Source organism: Monodon monoceros, unplaced genomic scaffold, assembly GCF_005190385.1.
Source record: "Monodon monoceros isolate NGI ecotype Baffin Bay Population unplaced genomic scaffold, NGI_Narwhal_1 Super_Scaffold_5, whole genome shotgun sequence".
In the NCBI taxonomy this organism is placed as follows: Eukaryota; Metazoa; Chordata; class Mammalia; order Artiodactyla; family Monodontidae; genus Monodon; species Monodon monoceros.
Window position 1 is genome coordinate 54,683,527 of NW_021703782.1, and position 25,610 is coordinate 54,709,136.

Consider the following 25,610-nt stretch of genomic DNA (forward strand, 5'->3'; position numbering starts at 1 on the left):
GAGAGTCACCATCATGAGTGTGACTTTGGGGTATTAATGGGTAATGAGTATTTATTAATTTTGTAATGACTGAGTAATGTCTATATAAATACATTTATTTGATGTAATATGACAATATATTAAATTATGTCATATCAGTATAACAAATATATTGATATTGTTAGAAATTCAATCAATTCTGGTAAATAAAGCCCTTGACAACTAGGCAGTCACTTCCCAATTCCAGTCCCCTCTCCAGCAGTAACCTGTTAAGAGTTTTGCAGACATTTCAGAATTTATATATTATAATAATATAAATATTGTATATATATTACCTATAATGTGTTATAGATATTATATATACGTTACGAATTTGGAAATATAATATTGGGGATAGTTTTAATGTACATGGTATTATACCAGAAGCATCATGCGACTTTCACTTGTGTTTGCTTTTTTTACCTAATATATGACCAGAAAATCTTTCCACCTAAGTGTACATAGCTTGACCTCATTTCATACAACCGATGGGTGTCCGATAATTTAGCCATTATAGATATGTGTGACTAAATAGGACATTATATAGTCATTTCAGGTAACCAATGAATGTCCTACAATTTAGCCAACAATTTAGCCTAGAGTTATCCTATGTGTATATTTAAGTCCAAACAACGTTGCAATAAATATCCTAGTGTGCCTTTATGTCTATAAGAAAATGTGGCTCTAAGTTAGAAACCTAGAAGTAAAGTGCCTTGGTCAAACTGCATATGCATTTTGAATGTTAGTAGTTATAGCCAAATGTCCCTTTAAAAGGCTAGAACTGTGAAGGGTCTGACATTTTACCCTACTTGCTGGCTATTAACTTAGCCTACCCCCGTTTCATAGATACTGGCAGAAGATACAACACTGCTGGGTCAGAGACAAAAGGACTTTATTACTCACAGCAATGGTAGCAGCCAAAGGGTCCACATTTTGTTGTGCAGATTTCTCAGGTGCAAATATGCATAGGGCCAAGTGAAGAGGGCCAAGTGACACCTGCACATGTTATTGTTTTATGTGATGAATACCTTGAGCTTAGGGAACCTGACTCTTTTATGATGGTTGTTAGGCATGCCTGTCCTGTGATCCAGAGGGAGATACTATCTTGATTATGTTGGATAATACACAAACATAACCTTTACTCCTTAGGGAGATATAGCCTCTGTCTTCCAAGGCTTTTCGCTCTACAAATATTCTTGAAAAGATAGTCTCTAACACAATTAGGGCTTCTGCTCACAAGATGTGCAGAAATAGGAGACCCACAAGAAATATTTCCCAACAATTTACTTCAGAGAGGTTTTGTACTGGCTTCCTTTGGGAACCATGGTGTGCTACTAACCTGTGGATGCATTAAACCCTTTCCAGATTAATTCAGGAGTATCAGGTTCAGTCCCCCCAACTCTTGCTGCTGACTCCAATCTGAATCTCCTAATTATAGTGCTGATACTGTGTTTGCTTTCAGGAAAACCAGTTTTTCCCAAGTGCTTAGCCACCATGCCAGGAATCAAAATATAATGCCTGTTTTTGCAAATCAGAAAGCATTTTGCTCATGCATAGGGATCAGCTACTGGTCCTATCCAGCTCATTGTTGCCCTGTATGTATGCAAATCAAGTGTTGCCTTACATTCCAATGTTTCAAGAGAAGGGAAAAATCTGTATTATGATGTGAAAACCTCTAATTTTCAAATGTGAGTGAATTAATTCAAGTTGATTAATAATATTTTCAGCAATGTGAGATGCAACAGAGAAACCGTAGAGGATAAGTAAAGAACAGTACCTTTGACATTTAGGAGCTCATTGGTGTCATGCCCTCCTATACTCAATTATGGCCCTGTTCACAAAGCTTCCATAACATTTTATATACCTCCCTCCTATAATGTGTCACATTGGCTCATGAGTTTATGGGTTTTTTTTGCCCAATTTAGATAAAATATATTTACTGTCCTAGAGGCAATTAAACTGAAACCTTAGGGATTAATCTTCTGTACCAAACAGACATTATTTGTCTCATCTGACAAATATAATTCATATGTTATATATAGTTTTTTGTACATTAATATCTAATCTTACAGAATTATAAAAGTGTCATGGTACACAAAAATTTTTAGTCAATGTTGAAAGTCATGTTCAGAAATAATTTTCAACACTTTGATTTTAACTATAATGTCACATTCCACAGTTCATGTGGTTCACAGTTGTCTCTTGGGGAGTTGTTGAAGTTTTTTTGTTTGTTTTTTTCCTATTATTGCTGCTGTGTATTATTTTCAGAAGGAATTTAGATGCCATCTTGGATCCTTAAGAATATGTTTTTAATTAAAATATAATTGTGATATAACAGTATATTAGTTTTAGGTATACAACATAATGATTTGATGTATATATATATATATATATATATATATATATATATATAGTGAAACAATATATAGAAATAATAATAAATCTAGTTAACATCCATCACCACAGGGAGTTTTAAAGTCATCCCCAGCTGGAGGCCACGTGTAAGAGGATCTCAGAACCTTCTGGGTATCTGCACTAGAAGTGTTCTTCACCACAAAAAGACCCAGGAGACTTCCTTGGGCCTTGCCTGTGACCAGATATATTTATTACTATACCACACATATGTTGATCTTATAGATCAGTTTGGGAAAAATTGACATCTTACAAATAGAAATACATTTGATTTTTGTACATTGATCTTGTATTTTGCAAGTTTGAACTTAGTTCAGGCAGTTGTTTTATTTCTTTTTAAAGATTTCTGCAGTCTTTCTATGTGTTGTCTGTGAATAAAGACCATTTTATCTTTTCCTTTCTGTTCTATTAGCTGTAGTTTTGGTTTCTTCGTTTTGTAAATACTATACATTAGCAATGATATTCCTTCCTATTCCAGTTTGCAGGGTTTTTGTGGGGTTTTTTGTTTTTGTTTTTTACCATGAATGAATGCAATCACCATTCCCATGTTGACTTCCAAATGAACCTGCCTTGTGTTCTTGAGATAATCCCCATTTGATCTTGATGTCTTATCACAATGTATAAAACATTGCTGGATTTGATTTGCTTTTGTTTTGTTGAGGGTTTTTGCACCTATGGATCATAAGGGATATTGCTTTATAATTTTCTTTTCCTGTGATGTCTTTGTCTGATTTTGGTATCAGCATGATGCTAGCCTCATAAAATAAGTTAGGAAGTAGTCCCTTCTCTTCTATATTTTGGAAGAATTTGTGTGGAATTTTTTGATGTTATTGTTGTTAAATGTTTAATTGAATTTACTAAGGTAGCAGTCTGCACCTGGAGTTTTCTTAGTTTGAAGTCTTTAACTTCTATTTCTTTAACTGACATCAAACTATTCAGATCATTTATTTCTTTTGGAATGATGGTTGGTACTTTGTATCTTTAAAAGAATTAGTCCATCTCATCTAAGTTGTTGAATTTATGGTCATTAAATTGAGCTTAATATTCTCTTATTATTTTTTTAATGTCTGTAGGATCTGAGATAATGACTACCTTTACATTCTTGATTTTCTGTATTCTTTCTGTTTTTCTCTTTGGTCAGTCTGGTTAGAGGTTTATTAACTTTACTGATCTTTTTATAGAACTAGCTTTTGGTTTTATTGATTTCTGTATTGTTTACCTGTTTTCTACATTATTTATTTCTGCTCTTATCTTTATTATTTCCTTCCTTTTGCTTGCTTTTCTCTTTCCAGTTTTGTAAGATGGAAGATAAGATTAGATAATTGATTTGAGTCTTTCTTCTCTTCTAATATAAGAATTTAATTATATAAATTTCCTTCTACATATTTCTTTAACTACACCCAACAAATTTTGATTTGTTGTGTTTTCAATTTTATTCAATTCAAAATGCTTCTAATTTCCCTTATGACTTCTATTTCATCCATGGGTTCACTTGGAAATGTGTGGCTTAATTTCCAAATACTGGGGAATTTTCTAGATTAAAAAAATATATATTGATTTCTACATTAGTATATTATAGAAAGAAAACATTCTTTACATAATTTCTATTCTTTTACATTTTTAAGGCTCATTTTATTGCCCAAGATAGAGTCAATTGTGGTTAAAATTTCTTATGCACTTGAAAATAATAAGTATTCTGTGGTTATTGGTGGAGTGTTCTATAAATAACAATTTATAGGTCAAGTTGTTTAATAGTGTTTTTCATATCTCCTGTATACTTGATGATTTCTGTCTCCTTGTTCTATCAATTGTTGAGCAAAGAGTGTTGAAGTCTCCGACTATAATTGCAGATTTATCTAATTCTCCTTTTACTTCTATTAGTTTTTGCTTCATGTATTTTGAAGCTCTATTAGATGCTTACACATATAGTATTGTTATATTTTCTTGGTAGTTTGACCCATTTATCACTATGTAACGTCTCTCTTTACAGTGTTCTGAAACCTACTTTGTCTGATATTAAAAATAGCCCCTTTCTTTTGGGTGTTTGAAGGATATATCTTTTTCTGCACTTTTAATCTAGCTATGTCCTTATATTTAAAGTAAGTTTCTTTTCAGTAGCGTATAGTACAGTCCTATTTTTTAATCCAGTCTAAAAATTTCTATATTTTAATTGGTGTGTTTAGAGCACTTATATTTGATGGAATTATTGATATGGTTGGTGAGCGTAATAATTTTTAATTTGTCTCTGTAAATTCTAAATTATTAACCATCTGTATATTTGAAGCACATTGCACATAATATTAACTTGATAAATTTATTAAGTATATATTTCTTTCAGATCCATTCTTTTTCACTCTACTGTTGACTTGTTCTAAACATAGTATCTCCAGTATTTTTTTTCATATAAGTTATAAGTGAATAGAATAGCTATTACACTTAATTTTTTTTTCTGAAAATACTAGGTTTTATTCACCTCCCTGTGGTAACCAATAACCATACTATTAGTTAATAAGATTTCTTTATAGTAACTGTCACCTGAAATACAAAAATCCATTAACAATCTAAGTTATCAGGTGTGGTCTTACTGGAAATTCTTAACCATATACTTGTCTTGACAAGTGTTGTTTTTTAAATGATGAATTGTCTTAGTATAAGTCACTGCATTTCTGTAACAAAGTAATGAAAGGCATAGCTAGTGCAAGCGAACTTAAACCCATTCAACTACCCGCTGAAAAAATACTTTGGTTCTTCAGGAAAAAAATTAGCAAGACAAAAAATCTGGTTTATTTCACAGTTCTGTTCATTTTCATAACTGTAATCTAATAGTTACAAGATAAAAATACTGCAGGAAGGACCAAATATGTAGCAATGAACAAACATGCGTGAGAGAATTTGTGCATTCAATGTATCTGGCAGAAAAACTAGTTAAAATGCTAAGTAGAACAAATTTGGTCTTTAAAATATCAGTTCCTTTCCTTTAAAAAAAAAACTTGAGTCTACCGAGAAAATACAAAAACATAAGGCTATAAGTAAATAATAGCTGTGTTTAGGCTATTACAGTGCAGGTTATCCTCAAGGCCACATACATCCTGCTTCACTGCTGCTGGCACTCTGCTGGGTTTTGATCCTTCTTTGGGTCATAGTCTGGATCATTTTCCTCACCTCCTTCTTCTTCCCCTTCCTCGTCCGCTTCTTCATCTTCTTCATCATAATCATCGTCATCGTCATCAATAGCTTCTCCAGTAAAGTATAACACTGATCTTGGGATTATGCGCTCACGTAAAAAGTGACCAATTTCAAAGTCTGCAGCAAGGGTAGCTTCAGCAGCAGCATCCAGATCTCCACTCTCAGGAACTTCAAGAGGGGCAAAAAAATTAAAGAAAGAGTCATTAGAAGCTGTTTTGGTCACAGTATGAACTGTCCCACATCCCTTGTGTTTCTGCTTCTTCTTAATGGTTTTCAGAGTGACATTCTTCCCTTTTTTCCAATCTATCTGGCACCCTGTACAACCCATAATTTCTGGTCCATCAAAAGAAAAAGGATCAGAATCATCTGGTTCTGACCGCATCCTATATGTCTTTGTCAACACTTCATTTGTGAAGTATTCATTGGGTTCAAAGTGAAATTCTAAGACAAAACTCATAGGCTGACCAGCATCTGAGAACTTCACTTTAATATCTTTCAAGTGCTTCAGAATAGGTTCATCATGTTCCTGAACCATATCACTGAGCACATCAACATTCTTAAAAACGGTCAACCAAAATTCAGGAATTCCTTTGGGGTCTTCTTTTTCTTCATCCTTTTTCTCATCTTCAATCTTGGCCTTTTCTTTTAGCTCCTCTGAAATATCATCTTCCTCATCTGGTTTCCATTCACATTCTTCTTCTGTAGGTTCATAAATGGCATTAATGATCTCAAATCACTTATCAAATAGAGGTTGATAGAGAACAGCATACTTTCTTTCAATATCATGAACTTCCTCATAGAACTTGGCTTCTATCTGTGCACATTTAGCTTGAAGGTTTTTGAGAGCATTCACGCGTCTTTTAACTCCCCGAGGCAAGCTTTCAATGTATCCTGTTGGTGCTTCTACCAGACCATCAAGTCTTTCTTGAAGGGCTACAAGAATCTGAGGATTTTGCATCATCTGAACAGTCAGCTGACGCTCTTTGATTTTTGTTTCTTCACCAGTTTCTTCTTCTTCAACTTCTTCAACATCATCCAAATCTTGATCAAGTTCAGACTGTTCTTTGTTGTCGATGTCTGCCATGTTGTATGAACGCCAAATATCGGTTGCTAGCACAGGGAGCCAGGCGGCCGGAGCTGCGCAGGCAGTGACTCAGGGCGGCGGCGGGAGGAGCAGAAGGCGGCGCGGCGAGCAGGTGGCGCTAAAAAAGCTACACTTAATTTTTAAATCATATTTTCTTATGAATGCATTTCTCATGTCTATACAGGGTAAAAGTAATATAGTAGCTGCTGAATATATCAATCAGTGAATATTAGATTACTTATTTATCTTCCTATTACATGTTTTGCTTTTACTAATAATAGTATGAGTCTGTTGAAACAAGAAGAAAAAAAGGGATAAATTGATAAATGCCTTGATGCAAAAATCAGTAGCAGCATATGGTCATGAATAAGGTATTACCATTTCAATGTCTGTGTCTGTTTTAGTTCCCAGCAGTATTACCTTAGAGAAGACCTTTGCCCTGCAATAGACAATACCATTGGTGTTTGAAAAAGGTGCATTATTTCTGAGAAGTAGGAGAACATGATAATGGTTTAACTTTAGCATGTTTGTGACAATGGTGAGCCTAGTGTTTTTTTTGTTGTTTTTTTTTTTATCCAAAACACTATTAACCTTCCCCATGGCAAATAAAAGTTTAATTTAAGAGCAAATGTTCTAAGGAATCATTACTTTCTAACTGGAGAATTCCAAAGGTGAGCTGAGAGAAAAGAAGGTTGCAGAGACACTCAATAACCCTTATGTAATCCTGGCAGATAGAAGGTGGCATTAGTTAGATAAGGGGGAAGAAAAAGAATATTTTAACTTAGGGTTTTCAGTGAATCTTATTCCCACACTTCACACAAAACCCAACTGATTTTTAAGCGTGATGGTAAATGATATCTAGACTAATCCTGAAAGTAAGCAACATCCCATTTGTCCCAAGCCTGAAAGAAAGCTCAGTTTTCCAATGGATCATAAATTATTCCATTGACTTGTTTTGTTAGGTTTTGTTTAGTTTTCTTATGACTGGGAATTTGTACAAGTTTAGTATTTGTCACATGCAGGTGTATATCTGTGTCATTCTCCATGACTATTCATTTACTTATTCATTACACAGATATTTATTAAGTATGTTAGGCACTGTTATAGATGCTGAATAGGACTATTACCATAAAGAGCAGTTTTGAGAGTAGATTCTGGAGATAAGAACCATTTTTAATCTTGGTAGGACAAATGAGCATATTGAAGCTACCAAGAAGCCTTCTGAAGTCTTAGAAATAATATGCAAGACTAACAATGTATTTTTTTAATGGATAAAGTTTTAATAAGACTTAATTAGATTGTGATTGTAGTCTATCAGAAATGTAGAACTCCAGAAAAATATGCTTAAATTAATAAGAAAAAAAATTGAAATTCTCAGTATTGTCAATGGGATAAGATATCAAAAACTCATAAAGAACTATTTCAAGTATGCAGTGACTCAACTTGGAAGGATGCAATTTGAAATTAGTGATGTTTTGAGTACGGATATGGTCTTTGTTCAAGAGCCATCATTACTGTTACCCCACTTAAGAAGATGGAAATGTTTTTTGAGTTTATATAAAAGTGCCAGGCTGCTAACTATTATTGTTCTATGTGAAGCTACTGCCCCTCAACCAAAACGCAGGCTTATAAAAATCACAATGACAGCCACTTCAGACCTAAGTAACATTGTCATCTATCTTCACTTCTCACTCTAGGGTTGTACTAGACTGACTACAAGTGTGTAATATTTGAGAAGCCATTACCCATGTGGTCCAGTCACAGAATGATGCTCCAGTTAAAGACACAGAGCTCACTGTCGAAAAACAATTCAAAATAAACTTTTCTCTTACACACAGGATCACTACTTTATTTCCTTTCTACTTTTCTCACATATTATATTATATTATATTATATTATATTATATTATATTATACTATATTACACATTATAGATATTCCCTCATTTCTCACTTTGAAACTTACAGAAAACTATTTTCTCCAGCCCTGGCAAACATGTCCATCTTATCCTCCTGCCTTGCCCCTTTTCTAATTAAATCTCATTATAAAATCTCCAAATCATCTGTCAGGCAGGTTGGGGAAAGAAAATCTAAGTGGGAAAAGCAAGATTCCATTTAGAATAAGATGAGTAGAAAAGTTAGGAATCTTAATAGAATATTAATTTTGGTTTTGCTACATGGGATTTCAGGCCTTTGCATACTAAGACTTAGTAGAGTCTTAATCTTAAAGGAGTGTCCTGGGACATTTATTCCAACTCACAAATGAGAAACTTTTGTCATAAAGTTTAAATGATCTTCCCCTGATTAAATCGTAATATTCAAGGTGCATCTGGGAAGCCATTGTCCCAGCCGTGTACTCATTTTCTGAACACTGCACCCACCATTGTCTACAGAAGAAGTCAGCAAACTTTGGCTCTTGGGCCAGATCTGGTCCACTGCCTGTTTTTGTCAATAAAGTTTTATTGGAACACAGCCACACTCATTTGTTTACCTGTTGCCTGTGACTGTTTGCACAGTACAACAGCAGAGTAGAGTCGTTGCAACAGAATCTGTATGGTTCACAAAGCCAAAATTATTAATTAACAGACCGTTTACAGAAGGCCCCTTTTCAAAAGTAGGCTATTTGTTAGTTAGTATGAGGTCCTTCAAGATAGGAATACCCCTCACTCACACCACCACCCCTGACATACGAACACAGTCATATTACAGGATTCTGTCAACTCCCCTGGTAAGTCACAAATGATCTGAGAAAGGCCTGCGGTTTCCTAGGAGGTAAGGAATAGAAGTGGTATTAAATGAAAACTCCCTGAGGTCCCTTAAAATAGGTCACATCTATTTACTGTTTATCCATTTCCTGGCACTGTTCTAAATATTTCATAGTATTAACTAATTTAATATTCACACCAAACCTATCATCTATTATTAACCTTTACAGTTTAGGAAACTGATCAAGTAACTTAAGGCAATACAGCTGTGAAGTGGAAGTCGGGTTTCAAATACAGACACTGTCTCCAAAGCCCACAGGCTTAACTTCTAAATGAGTTTGCCTCCCATAAAGAGTTTTTAAAAAATGAAAAAGTAAAAAGATAAAATAAAACCCACCTTTATTTATTTTTTTTGCAAACGCAGTGAACCCAGCAAAGGTGCGTTTGGATAGCCAGGGTTGGTTTGGGGTAATCTGTGATAATGTTTGTAAAGTTCTTTTAAAGCATTTGTTCAACAAATATTTGTTGACCACCTACTGCATGACAGACCCCGCTTTATTAAGTGAAGGCAATCCCTTCCTTGACAACACTTACAATTTAGCAAGAATTTCCTTTCTAGAACTTTAAGGCGAAGAGTAAGGGCACAAACATCAGGACTCAAGGGCTCTAGAGGGAATGAGGTTATTATGTTCTTTTTGACGTCAGATGATTATGTTGAATGAAGAGCAGGCATATTGGTGAGATGAAAGGAATATGGACTTTAGAGCCAGAAAGTAATGAATTTCAATTTCAAACTTGAGTTTAGAGAAGTTACTTCAAACTCCCTGAGTCTCAATTTTCTTATTTTTATAATTTATAATATAAAACTTCCCAGAGTTTTTTGTAAGGATTACATAAGGTCATATACGTGATGAGCTCTGATGTAATGTCAGCATCTTAGCTGGCACTCAATTAAAATTCTCTCATACTTTCCTTGAAAACTTTTATCTATAATTTCTCATATTTCAGTGCTGCCTCTGAGTTCTTCCTCCTTGAAATACCATGCACATTTCCTTATGGGAAAACGTTTCCCACCAGGCATGCAGGGTTAGAATAGCTGCTGCATTTAGGAACATATCACAGTGATCCTTCTTCTTGTATTTATCTATGGATTTATATGTGTGTCTGTATATCTACAGATCATTGAAAAATCATCAAGCATGGATTATGTGTATATCTATACATTTATTATTTATGATTTATCTTTTCCTTTAGGTACATTCTAACTGTTATATTACCAACTCTTCAGGGTCAAGGACCTGAAGTCTGCTTTGGTAACTAATTAGGGCACTTTGTCAATATTTTGCACATTTGTCATAATGAAATATTTTAGGCTCTTTCAATTGAAAGGGACAGAGACTCACTAAGTTCACCTTAAATAATGGATATTTATTAGAAGACTACAGTGGAGAAATACCACAGAAATCCAGGAGCAGCTGCATAGCCAACTCAGAGATAATGGAAGTCAGGGGTTTTTTTTGTTTTTGTTTTTCTTTTGCTTTTTCAGAAATTTGCAGCTCTGATACGAGTAGGGGGAAAAAATGAGTTTATCTTTCTCTCTGTATATCACTTCAGCCACAATGACTGTATTTTATTATTTCTCTTCTCTCCTATGTCATAGTGTCTTTTTTTTTTGCAGTACGCGGGCCTCTCACTCTTGTGGCCTGTGCCGTTGCAGAGCACAGGCTCCGGACGCGCAGGCTCAGCGGCCATGGCTCACGGGCCCAGCCGCTCCGCGGCATGTGGGATCTTCCCGGACCGGGGCACGAACCCGTGTCCCCTGCATCAGCAGGCGGACTCTCAACCACTGCGCCACCAGGGAAGCCCTGTCATAGTGTCTTTATTCAGAGCTTCTGCTGCCCTGTAGTTCCTGTGTACTATCTTTCCTCAATCTCTTTTTGTTTCTGCTTTCCACGGTCAGTTTTCCCCCCATTGGTTCAAATTCCCCAGAGAAAGTATGTGACTGACCTAACCAATCATCCTTGTCCATATTGGACAAAGCTTTTGCTCAAAGCCACACCAGGTGCTGTTATTCAGCTCACAAATTGTCAACCTTGGGCTAGGCGCTCATCCTTAGTCATTTCAGCTGTGGGCATGGGGGTAGGGTCCTGATATACAGAATTTGGACACTTATATTTTCTAAAAACAGACTAAGGCCACATCCATAGCTGGGGGTAGGGAGTGAGGACAGGAGGACTGACACTTAACTACAGGATACTCTTGGAAAGGCATTTAAGGATTTAGTATGCATTCTGGGTCTTATAATAGTTTATACAGGTCATAATAATCCAGTGGGAGAGAGAAAGGCAAATCGTTAGAGAGAGTGGCATATGAGACAGAAATCAGTCTTTAGGCTCCTAGGTTTCTTGAGAGAAGCAACTTTTTTCTTTCTCTAGTAACTAGCTCGAGATGATCAATGTGTTTGTTGAATGTGTAATGAGCAGTATGAATTCTGGACTAAACTGAACATTTCCATGTTGAAACCACCATCATATGATGTTTCCATTCTCTAGTATTCTCAATGGTTGGTATGAGCCAGCAGAAGTTCAATATTCCATGCCCATAGATTTAGAATATTTCTATCTTTGAGACTTCTTAAGTGGAGAGTTTGTGTGGAGGCCACAGTTCAGTTCACTTGATGCCATTCTGGAAGTGATCCTAATTTAAAAAGAAAACTAATGTCCGAGTTATGTCAGTCAGTTAATCTTTAATAGCATCACCTTGACATTGTATTCAATTTCTTTTTTTTTTTGGCATTAAAACTATTTATTGAACTATTGTAATAGCCAAAATCTAGAAACCACCTACTCATCAGTAATGAACTGATGAGATATATTACAGTTTTACAGTCCAGAAACCCTGTAGCTGTGAAACAGAATGTGGTAAATTCAAACATGCGTATATGAAGAGATCTCTAAGATATATTGTTATGTAAACAAAAATTAAAGGTACAAATTTAATATTGTTTGAAGGCTATATACACACACGCATTTATACACACAAATACATAGCTGCATATGCAAAGGAAATTTCCGTAAGGACATAAAATATCAGTTAATAGTGGTTAAATCTGAGGAGGGGAGCCGAGTTCAAAGGTGGGACCATAGCATAGTTTTAATAGATAACATTTTGGACATTTTTTTTTTAGTTTTTTGAATTTTACTTTATTTTTTTAAACATCAGGTTCTTATTAGTCATCCATTTTATACACATCAGTGCATACATGTCAATCCCAATTGCCCAATTCATCCCACCACCACCACCACCCCCCTGTCGCTTTCCCTCCTTGGTATCCATACATTTGTTCTCTACATCTGTGTCTCAATTTCTGCCCTGCAAACTGGTTCATCTGTACCATTTTTCTAGGTTCCACATATATGCGTTAATATACGATATTTGCTTTGCTCTTTCTGACTTACTTCACTCTGTATGACAGTCTCTAGATTCATCCACATCTCTACAAATGACCCAATTGCATTCCTTTTTATGGCTGAGTAATATTCCATTGTATATATGTACCACCTCTTCTTTATCCATTCCTCTGTCGATGGGCATTTAGGTTGCTTCCATGACCCGGCTATTGTAAATAGTGCTACAGTGAACACTGGGGTGCATGTGTCTTTTTGAATTATGGTTTTCTCTGGGCATATGCTCAGTAGTGGGATTGCTGAGTCATATGATAATTTTATTTTTAGATTTTTAAGGAACCTGCATACTGTTCTCCACAGTGGCTGTATCAATTTACATTCCCACCAACAGTGCAAGAGGGTTCCCTTTTCTCCACACCCTCTCCAGCATTTGTTTTTTGTAGATTTTCTGATGATACCCATTCTAACTGGTGTGAGGTGATACCTCACTGTAGTTTTGATTCGCATTTCTCTAATAATTAGTGATGTTGAGCAGCTTTTCATGTGCCTCTTGGCCATCTATATGTCCTCTTTGGAGAAATGTCTATTTAGGTCTTCTGCCCATTTTTGGATTGGGTTCTTTGTTTTTTTTAATATCAAGCTGCATGAGCTGTTTATATATTTTGGAGATTAATCCTTTGTCTGTTGATTCCTTTGCAAATATTTTCTCCCATTCTGAGGGTTGTCTTTTCGTCTTGTTTGTAGTTTCCTTTGCTGTGCAAAAACTTTTAAGTTTCATTAGGTCCCATTTGTTTATTTTTGTTTTTATTTCCATTACTCTAGGAGGTGGATCAAAAAAGATCTTGCTGTGATTTATGTCAAAGAGTGTTCTTCCTATGTTTTCCTCTAAGAGTTTTATAGTGTCTGGCCTTACATTTAGGTCTCTAATCCATTTTGAGTTTATTTTTGTGTATGGTGTTAGGGAGTGTTCTAATTTCATTCTTTTACATGTAGCTATCCAGTTTTCCCAGCACCACTTACTGAAGAGACTGACTTTTCTCCATTGTAGATCCTTGCCTCCTTTGCCATAGATTAGTTGACCAGAGGTGCGTGGGTTTATCTCTGGGCTTTCTATCCTGTTCCATTGATCTATGTTTCTGTTTTTGTGCCAGTGCCATATTCTCTTGATTGCTGTAGCTTTGTAGTATAGTCTGAAGTCAGGGAGTCTGGTTCGCCCAGCTCCATTTTTTTTCCCCTCAAGACTGCTTTGGCTATTCAGTGTCTTTTGTGTCTCCATACAGATTTTGAGATTTTTTGTTCTAATGCTGTAAAAAAGGCCATTGGTAATTTGATAGAGATTGTATTGAATCTGTAGATCCCTTTGGGTAGTATAGTCATTTTCACAATATTGATTCTTCCAATCCAAGAACATGGTATATCTCTCCATCTGTTGGTATCACCTTTAATTAGGTTCAACAGTGTCTTATAGTTTTCTGCATACAGGTCTTTTGTCTCCTTAGGTAGGTTTATTCCTAGGTATTTTATTCTTTTTGTTGCAGCAGTAAACAGGAGTGTTTCCTTAATTTCTCTTTCACATATTTCATCATCAGTGTATAGGAATGCAAGAGATTTCTGTGCATTAATTTTGTATCCTGCTACTTTACCAGATTCGTTGATTAGCTCTAGTAGTTTTCTGGTGGCATTTTTAGGATTCTCTATGTATAGTATCATGTCATCTGCAAACAGTCACAGTTCTACTTCTTCTTTTCCAATTGTATTCCTTTTATTTCTTTTTCTTCTCTGATTGTTGTGGCTAGGACTTCCAAAAGTATTTTGAACAATAGTGGTGAGAGTGGACATCCTTGTCTTGTTTCTGATCTTAGAGGAAATGCTTTCAGTTTTTCACCATTGAATATGATGTGCTGAATTTTTTCAAAAGCTTCTTCTGTATCTGTTGTGATGATCATATGTTTTTTTTCTTCAATTTGTTAATATGGTGTATCACATTGATTGATTTGCGTATATTGAAGAATCCTTGCATCGCTGGGATGAATCCCACTTGATCATGGTGCATGATCCTTTTAATGTGTTGTTGGATTCTGTTTGCTAGTATTTTGTTGAGGATTTTTGCATCTATATTCATCAGTGATACTGGTCTGTAATTTTCTTTTTTTGTAGTATCTTTGTCTGGTTTTGATATCAGGGTGATGGTGGCCTCATAGAATGAGTCTGGGTATGTTCCTTCCTTTGCCATTTTTTGGAAGAGTTTGACAAGGATGGGTCTTAGCTCTTCTCTAAATGTTTGATAGAATTCACCTGTGTAGCTATCTGGTCCTGGACTTTTGTTTGTTGGAAGATTTTTAATCACAGTTTCAATTTCATTACTTGTGATTGGTCTGTTCATATTTTCTATTTCTTCCTGGTTCAGTCTTGGAAGGTTATACCTTTCTAAGAATTTGTCCATTTCTTCCAGGTTGTCCATTTTATTGGCATAGAGTTGCTTGTAGTAGTCTCTTAGGATGCTTTGTATTTCTGCGGTGTCTGTTGTAACTTCTCCTTTTTCATTTCTAATTTTATTGATTTGAGTCCTCTCCCTCTTTTTCTTGATGCGTCTGGCTAATGGTTTATCAATTTTGTTTATCTTCTCAAAGAACCAGCTTTTAGTTTTATTGATCTTTGCTCTTGTTTTCTTTGTTCCTATTTCATTTATTTCTGCTCTGATCTTTATGATATCTTTCCTTCTGCTAACTTTGGGTTTTGTTTGTTTTTCTTTCTCTAGGTCCTTTAAGTGTAAGGTTAGATTGTTTATTTGAGATTTTTCTATTTCTTGAGGTAGGTTTTTATAGCTATAAACTTCCCTCTTAGAACTGCTTTTGCTGCATCCCTTCCTCATGTTTTCATTGTCATTTGTCTCTAGGTATTTTTTGATTTCCTCTTCAGTTTCTTCAGTGATTTCTTGGTTATTTAATAACGTATTGCTTAGCATACATGTGTTTGTGTTTTTTACGTTTTTTTCCCTGTAATTCATTTCTAAACTCATAGCGCTGTGGCCAGAAAAGATGCTTGATATGATTTCGATTTTCTGAAATTTACTAAGGCTTGATTTGTGACCCAAGATGTGATCTATCCTGGAGAATGTTGCGTGTGCACTTTAGAAGAAAGTGTAATGTGCTGTTTTTGGATGGAATGTCCTATAAATGTCAATTAAATCTATCTGGTCTATTGTGTCATTTAAAGCTTGTGTTTCCTTATTAATTTTCTTTTTGGATGATCTGTCCATTGGTGTAAGTGAGGTGTTAAATTCCCCCACTATTATTGTGTTACTGTCGATATCCTCTTTTATAGCTGATAGCAGTTTCCTTATGTATTGAGGTGCTCCTTTGTTGGGTGTGTAAATATTTAAAATTGTTATATCTTCTTCCTGGATTGATCCCTTGATCATTATGTAGTGTCCTTCCTTGTCTCTTGTAACATTCTTTATTTTAAAGTCTATTTTATCTGATATGAGTATTGCTACTCCAGCTTTCTTTTGATTTCCATTGCATGGAATATGTTTTCCCATCCCCTCACTTTCAGTCTGTATGTGTCCCTAGGTCTGAAGTGGGTCTCTTGTAGACAGCATATATATGGGTCTTGTTTTGTATCCATTCAGCGAGCCTGTGTCTTTTGGTTGAAGCATTTAATCCATTCACGTTTAAGGTAATTATTGATATGTATGTTCCTATGACCATTTTCTTAATTGTTTTGGGTTTGTTTTTGTAGGTCCTTTCCTTCTCTTGTGTTTCCCACTTGGAGAAGTTCCTTTAGCATTTGTTGTAGAGCTGGTTTGGTGGTGCTGATTTCTCTTAGCTTTTGCTTGTGTGTAAAGCTTTGGATTTCTCCATCAAATCTGAATGAGATCCTTGCCAGTTAGAGTAATCTTGGTTGTAGGTTCTTCGTTTTCATCACTTTAAGTATATCATGCCACTCCCTTCTGGCTTGTAGAGTTTCTGCTGAGAAACCAGCTGTTAACCTTATGGGAGTTCCCTTGTATGTTATTTGTCGTTTTTCCCTTGTTGCTTTCAATAATTTTTCTTTGTCTTTAATTTTTACCAATTTTATTACTATATGTCTCGGCATGTTTATCCTTGTGTTTATCCTATCTGGGACTCTCTGCACTTCCTGGACTTGGGTGGCTATTTCATTTCCAATGTTAGGGAAGTTTTCAACTATAATCTCTTCAAATATTTTCTCGGGCCCTTTATCTCTCTCTTCTCCTTTTGGGACCCCTATCATGCAAATGTTGTTTTATTTAATGTTGTCCCAGAGGTCTCTTAGGCTGTCTTCATTTCTTTTCATTCTTTTTTCTTTATCCTGTTCCGCAGCAGTGAATTCCACCATTCTGTCCTCCTGGTCAGTTATCCATTCTTCTGCCTCACGTATTCTGCTATTGATTCCTTCTAGTGTAGTTTTCATTTCAGTTATTGTGTTGTTCATCTCTGTTTGTTCTTTAATTCTTCTAGATCCTTGTTAAACATTTCTTGCATCTTCTCGATCTTTGCCTCCATTTTCTTTCCGAGGTCCTGGATCATCTTCACTATCATTATTCTGAATTCTTTTTCTGGATGGTTGTCTATCTCCACTTCATTTCGTTGTTTTTCTGGGGTTTTATCTTGTTCCTTCATCTGGTACATAGCCCTCTGCCTTTTCATCTTGTGTATCTTTCTGTGAATGTGGTTTTTGTTCCACAGACTGCAGGATTGTAGTTCTTCTTGTTTCTGCTGTCTGCCCTCTGGTGGATGAGGCTATCTAAGAGCCTTGTTCAAGTTTCCTGATGGGAGTAACTGGTGGTGGGTAGAGCTGGCTGTTGCTTTGGTGGGCAGAGCTTATTAAAACTTTAATCCACTTGTCTGCTGATGGGTGGGCCTGGGTTCCCTCCCTGTTGGTTGTTTGGCCTGAGGTGACCCAACACTGGAGCCTTCCTGGGCTCTTTGGTGGAGCTAACTGTGGACTCTGGGAGGGCTCACGCCAAGGAGTACTGCCCAGAACTTCTGCTCCCAGTGTCCTTGTCCTCACGTTGTGACACAGCCACCCCTGCCTCTCCAGGAGACCCTCCAACACTATCAGGTAGGTCTGGTTCAGTCTCCTATGGGATCACTGCCCCTTCCCCTGGGTCCTGATGTACACACTACTTTGTGTATGCCCTCCAAGAGTGGAGACTCTTTTTCCACCAGTCCTGTCGAAGTTCTGCAGTCAATTCCCAGTAGGCTTCAAAGTCTGATTCTCTAGGAATTCCTCCTCCTGTTGCCGGACCCCCAGGTTGGGAAGCCTGATGTGGGACTCAGAACCTTCACTCCAGTGGGTGGACTTCTGTGGTATAAGTGTTCTCCAGTTTGTGAGTCACCCACCCAGCAGTTATGGGATTTGATTTTATTGTGATTGCACCCCTCCTACCGTCTCATTGTGGCTTCTCCTTTGTCTTTGGATGTTGGGTATCTTTTTTGGTGAATTCCAGTGTCTTCCTGTCGATGATTGTTCAGCAGTTAGTTGTGATTCTGGTGTTCTTGCAAGAGGGAGTGATAGCACATCCTTCTACTCCACCATCTTGAACCAATCTCTCAATTTCTTGTATAAGAGCATACTACCATGTGTTCACTGCATTCATATTTGCTTTTGTAAGACTAGCCCAAAATGTTTCCATTGGTCTAGAAAAACAAACCCACTAGCGTCTGCTAAAAAGTGAGCAGCTTATAGTTGGAATCAAGTAACTAACAGTCCTTACTGAGAGCAATTTTGGCCTGAGCAGAAGACCTTCCTATGTTCAAGATGTTTACACTGGTTTAGAACTTGGGAATATCTGGTAGCCCACAGTACATGAAATATTTAAAACTTTGAGGCTTAACATTTTATGGCAATGCAGGAAAGAGATACATTTGACCTTCAATCCTTGTGTATGGCAATGAAGCAGCAAAAAGACAATTAAGGAGAAAACTCTGAAGGCCAAGTGTCAAAAATGAGAGTGTTAACCCTGAGTTCTGACATTTTAAAAATGTCCTTGGCTCACATTGAAGTGCAAGTGCTAATGTGGTCATTTATTTGTCTATTTCTAAGGAGAAAAAAGCCCTGAGATTTCTAAAATGTTTAGAAATGGATCTTATTCTTCCTAAAAAAATAACAACAAGCTGTTATTTTCAAACTAAGGGTCAAAACTAAGAAGTATCCATTAGTACTCATCAAAGCTTACACATGCATAGTGCATGTCTCAAAGTGAGAATTAGCACACTATATTTTTACTTTGCTAATATTTCTCTGAGATATAGGAAATAATCATGTAAAATATTTGCATTTACTGGCAAGAGTACGGTATTTATTCTAGGAATCCTAACTATGTGGTTATAAAATAGTTTAAAAGATTATGTGTACATGTTTCCACCTTTTTTTCTCAGTGTTGATCATTAGCACAGTGCCATTATAGTAGGAGAAAGTCCCTTTAGACTAAGTGTTGATCAAATAATCACTAAGTATATATTTCTTAGGAGGATAAGCAGCCAGAAAAATTTTTGTTTTCTAATTAAATAACTATAAATTGTAGAATCATACACTTTAATCAATACCCCCTTTTTGTGCTTAACTATGCAGTAAAAAGGAAAGAAAGTTTAAAAAACATTGTTTTCATAGAAAACATAACCTTCCCCTGTAGGTGCAGAAATGGTTGGTTAAAAGTATACTACATCCTATAGTTTTAAAAAAATATAAGATAGTAGCTAAGAAATGTATAAGCTTTAAAGAAAGTACAGTGTTGATATTTAGAAAGATGGAGGGTTTTTTGTTTTTTTTTTTTTTGGATGGCTCTTTTGATGAGAGATCAAAACAATTATCCTTAAGCTATGGTGCTATCTACTCTTCCTCTTTCATCGAGTGGCCTTCTTCAAAGCCTTGCCTGCTTTTGCTGTACAGTGTGTCATTTGAAGTCCACTTTTACTACCATTGTTAGGGACAAAGGCTGACACATTACCTCTGGTTAAAAATAACACTCTCAAATCCTCTTCATTTGCAGTCCTTGAAATGTTCTAGATGTTATACACATTGACTTTGGTTCCCAGAGATGTGTGTCAATGGGAACACTTTTTTATAAAGCAATGTGGTACACCAGCACTTAAAACATAATACATCAACACTTAACCCGAAGAGGCGTAGAGCTTTGTTGTTAAGTGGGAGTTTTTGATGTTAGACTGCAGGAGTCTGATGCCAGCTCTACTGCTTAGTGCTGTGTAACCTTGGGAAGTTACCTAACCCCATCTATGTCTTATTTTACTGATCTCAAAAAAGGGAATAATACAATGATAGTATATCCTTTCTAGTGCTGTGAAGTGTCTATTCAAGTAAAGCAGCTCAAACAGCATGTGGCATAGAGTAGCAAGCTATATTTGCAAAGAAATTAGTATTCGTGTATAGCTTTTCTTCACTTTGTTGAGCATAATTTTACATTAATTTTGCATGTATTTTAAAGGGTTTTTTAAAAACATATTCCAGACTAAAGTGACCACATGGTATATTGGAGAGGAAAATCTGGACTGTAGATCAAAGATTTTAAAAATCTGTCATTCATGTCTTACACCTTATGTGAATTTGGCCAAGTTATATCAACTCTCTTGATATCTGTTTCCTGTTCTTTAAAGTAAGAGTCATAAATTGAGAAATAAGTGATATTACGTACTCAGGGGTCTAGCCCAGTAAGAGATGCTCAATGGATAATAACTACAGATTATGATTTGGCCAAGTTAGATTAAATCCAGAATTGTACATGTCTATTTTACACAATATGCCACTAGTTCAGAATTTAGAGTGTTCAAGAAGTTTTTGATCATTTAATATTGCATTTGTAGCTTTACCTAGCACAGTGGTTCCACTTAAATATTAAACTTCAGTAGAGACCCTTGCCCAGGAATACATCATTACCATTGTATTAATCTGATAAACTAATGAACTGGATGAAATCCCACCTCTCCCCCAATTTACCTCTGTCTGTGACTGTAACAAATGGGCTGAATTTTGCTGTGAGGTAATCAAATTCTCCCTAAAGTACATACATACTATAATGCTCCGTGTCCAGATTCCCTCAATGAAGTGTTTCCCTCAGCTATCTAGAGCTGCCAAAGGTTATGTCCCCTACCAGGGGAGACATGACCAATAACTGGCTGATGTAGGGATCCAAAGGCCTTGCTTCCTGCCCCAATTAGGGGCAACTCTGAAGGGCCACACTAGCACCAGAGCTCATTGTAGTATTAGCTGAGTCATCTCATATAATCCTAGTGTAGAGAGCTTCTCCTTCTGCCCAGTTTGCCTTCCACCTTCCTTGTGTGTGTATTTCCTGGGAACATTCCACAATAAACCTTCTGCCCACAACTCTCTGACAAGAGAACACAGTCCAAGGCCTCCCCTAGTTTGAAAAGTTGTAGAGTTGTAAATCATGGACCAAATATCTATTTCTTATCTATCGTGGCACAGCAGGCAATGGCTGAATTAAAAGTGGAAGTTGTTCAGGCTTTTAAAAGCCAGAACATCATAGCAAACCTAGGAAACTATACCCACATTCAACAGCAATTATTTACTGTAAAATTTGGGGAAAGAAATGTTATATGAAATTATTTAACTATGTATAATTAATATAAGTTGTGATTGGCTATGATATTTTTGACATTCTGCAGACTTGGAAAATCTTGCAAAGTGGGAAAACTTTGCCCACAAAACTCTTTTCAAGTGTAATAAAACTTTTATGAATACTAAATTTAGTAATTAATGAAGTTGACATAATATTATGTTATACAGACATTTAATTAAACATTTATTCATTTTGATTTTGTAGTTTTCTTTTTTGTTTTTCTATAGTCATTACATTTAATTATGAAGACTCAAATTTTGTATGATGATCTTTGAAAAATTTCATAGGCCATTGAAAATTTCAAGGCCCTTGAATATATCTGAACAGAAATCTAGTATACATTTCTAAAGGCAAAATGTAAAATTTTCTCTTTTCCTATTAACTCTTCTTTCTAAGTTAAAGCAGGTGGGCATATCCTCCACAGCTTGCTTCAGAGCTCATTCAAGCTTGAGAGAAAAGAAAAAAAGACACAGGGCTTGGTGCAGGGGCATACCATGTGAACACATAACTAACTCATGTTAAGCTAGGGTCATTCTCTTTCATGTTTCCAAGGGACTTTCCCATTTCCTTCAGCTTCATCTTGTGTATACAGCCATATCTATGGCCAATTACATGTGGCTACCCCAATAAAGTGATATTTCACATGGCTCCCCAACTATGGCTTGTTAAAGTAGAGCATAGATACACACGTCTATTCACAAATCTTTGTGTAACACTGTCTTCTATTAGTCTCAGAAAACTTGCTCTTTAAACCAGTTGTTTTGAACCCCTATAAACACATAAAGAAAAAGATTAGACTCTGTGTGTGTGTGTGTGTGTGTGTATTTAATCAAGAGCAGCCAACCAACCTCTTATATTCAGTTTGCTCAATCATAAGATTACCAAAGTCAACAATGGAAAAGACTTAGTATGTTAGGAAATTATGTCCATCAAATTAGCAACAGATACGTCTTTTGCAAAGATTTTTTCCAAGGCTGTGGCCTGTCTTCTAATTCTCTTGATATTGTCCTTCACAGAGAAGTTTTTAAATTTAATGAAGTCCAGCTCATCAATTAATATTTTCATGGATCATGCCTTTGGCATTGTATCTAAAAAGAAATCATCATGCCCAAGGTCATCTGGGGTTTCTCCTATGTGATTTTCTAGGAGTGTTATATCTTTGCATTTTGTTTTAGGTCTGTGATCCAGGTTGAGTTATTTTTTGTAAATGGTATAACATCTACGTCTAGATCCACTTTTTTTGCATGTGGATGTTCAGTTGTTCCAGCACTATTTGTTAAAGACTCTATCTTTGCTCCATTGAGTATCTTTCTTATGTCCTCCTTTCCCATCAAATATCCATTTTCTGGTTCAATCTTTGTATAAAAAATGTTTGGAGGGCTTCCCTGGTGGCACAGTGGTTGAGAGTCCGCCTGCCGATGCAGGGGACACGGGTTCGTGCCCCGGTCTGGGAGGATCCCACATGCCGCGGAGTGGCTGGGCCCGTGAGCCATGGCCATTGAGCCTGTGCGTCCGGAGCCTGTGCTCCGCAACGGGAGAGGCCACAACAGTGAGAGGCCCGTCTACCGCAAAAAGAAAAAAGAAAAAAAAAAAAGTTTGGAGACTGAGCAAAGCAAAAAGTGACTCCAGTAGTCTAACATAGTGTTTGAAAGTTTGAGCTCAGTAACCTAAGACCACTTCAGGAAAGTTACTTAAGCCTTCACAGCCTAAGATTCCTAAGATCTGTAAAATGGAGATAATCATGTTAACATAAATCTTAGGGCTGTAGTGAAGATTCAGTGATGTAATACACATTGAGTATATAGAATACTGCTTGGCAAATAGGAGGTACCAGGTAAATGAAGAGATATTTTTATAAGAGTATAATTAATGGGATATAAAAAGACAGTTTATATACTTCCAGTTCACTCCTTAAGAAAAGCCCCTTAATCCAGAAAGATAGTAAGGAGCCTGAAAGGAGTAGCAGAGGATGCCTTATGTTCTGTCCAGTGGTTTTTAAAACTTTTCCTTATAACAGTAGCTTCCAAATGACAATCTATAGTCTGGTTCTAGTCTGTGACAGTGTTATGTCTGTTCCAGTCTAAGGTAAATGGGAAAGTTAAAGAGTGAGTGAGTGTGAGTTTGAGAATGTATGTGCATGTGGGTGTGTGTATATGGGTGTGTGTGTTATGTCTACATAAGTAGCAAACCCTCCTTTCTTGGGAAAGTCTCTCCTTTATTCTGAGAGCATATCCATAGTAAACTTTATGGTGCTATAGCTTATTTTTTAATGATAAAATGATTAGATACTAGTTGATGTTTTTTAAATGGCATTATGTTGAAAAATTAAAGGTTGGCAACACTATGTCTATCCCCAAAACATATCCTTAAATTATCCTAGTTTATGAAATCCCATGTCTGGGAACCACTGCCTGAGGAGACAATCACTTCCTAGTATGGCCAGAGTTCTGAGGTAACTGTGCAGCACAGTTGGGGAAGAGCTGTGATGTGGGAAACAAGTCTACAAAGCAGTGGACAATTTCTATGTGTTACACACAAGCAGGTTAAAAGCATAGTTTACTCTCAAATCAAAGAAGGAAAGGCTCTAGCTTCAAAACACATTTGTTTACTATAGCACAGTCACAAATTACCACAAACTTAGCAGCTTAAAATAAGACACACTTATTATCTCACAGATTCTGTGGGTCACAAGTCCAAGTTTAGCTTGGCTGGGTCCTTCCTTGGAGATTTTACAAGATTGCAATCAAAGTATTGGCTTTGTGTTTTCATCTGTAGGTGTAACGGGAAGAATTTGCTTCAGTTTCATTCAGATTCTTGTCAGAATTCTTTTTTTTTTTTTTTCTTTTGTCTGTGCAACTGAACACCCTCACTTATTGCTGGTTATAGGCTAGAGAACAACCTCTGATGCTGGAGACCATCTGTAGTTCACAGGTGCCGACCGAGTGTCTTGCCAACTTGTGCTTCCTCAGCATGATTATTTGCTTCATCATGCCTGCTAGGAAATTCTCTCTTATTTAGTGTCTAACTCAGGTAGGGTCTACTCCCTCTTTTAAGGGCTTTTGCCTGGTTGTCAGGCCTATCAGGAAAATCTCCCTTTTGATTAACTCAAAATAAGCAGATTTGGAACCTAAGTTACATATCTGTAATATCTCTTCACCTCTGCCATAATCCAGTGGTCCCCAACCTTTTTGGCAGCGGGGACCGGTTTCGTGGAAGACAGTTTTTCAATGCATGGGGCGGGGTGGGGCATAGTTCAGGCGGTAATGGGAGCGATGGGAAGTGGCAGAAGAAGCTTCGCTCACTCGCTCGCTGCTCACCTCCTGCTGTGCAACCTGGTTCCTAACAGGCCGTGGGCTGGTATTGGTCTGCCGCCTGGGGGTTGGGGACCCCCGCCATAGTCTACAGATGAGAAGCAAGCCACGTCTGTCTTGTGTACACTTAGGAGTAGAGGGTCATACAGGGTGTGAACAGACGGGATGAGAGGAGATAGGAAAAAGCCTTGGGAGCCACTCTAGGGTCTGTCCACCACAGAAAGGATTAAATATGTGTTCCCAGTCTTTTTAAAGGACCATTATTGGTGTGGGAGAGCAAGCAGCAGTACTAAGGTACTCGGATTTCTAGCCTTAGTTCCACCACTTATTAGCTGGTTAAACTGGACTGGTTGCTTGGCACATTAAGAATTTCACTTCCAAAATAAAAATAAATACAAATCTTGAACTAAGAAAGTCTTGAAGTTTCCATAGAGTGCCGAAACACAATGACTGTAGGATCTTAAACTGAGGTTCAGTCAGACAGTAAGAGCAGGCGTGTGTCCCTGTGACTGAAATTCCCAAAGAATAAGTAAAAATTCTGTTGCTTTTATTTGTTTTTTAAAGAGATTGAAACTAATCAAGAAAAACTGTATAGAGCAAGATGGGTTCTGTTTCCTTTTTAAAATATACTAAATGGAATTTACCCTCAGCTTTTAACTTCTTCAATTTTAGGGCCTTTTGAACTTGGATAAAGTTGACTGGATCAACCTGAAATTTTTAAATCATTTGGATCAATATAGATAGCTATACTCAAAGAAAACTGAGAATTGGAACGTATAATAATGTATTGCAACAGTATTTCCATACCTCTATGAAAGAATGAGAGGAAAATAGTATATTATTTCTTGTGGCAGTACAGGACCCCTTAT

General features: G+C 36.5%; 1 protein-coding gene and 1 pseudogene across 8 annotated transcripts in view; one reads left to right on the plus strand and one right to left on the minus strand.

Annotated features, from left to right (window-relative positions):
* The window catches only part of PTPRD (protein tyrosine phosphatase receptor type D), a 2,000,866-nt gene that overhangs the window by 1,259,971 nt on the left and 715,285 nt on the right, over positions 1–25,610 (plus strand). The window lies entirely within an intron of this gene.
* LOC114883817 lies at positions 5,486–6,724 on the minus strand (annotated as a pseudogene).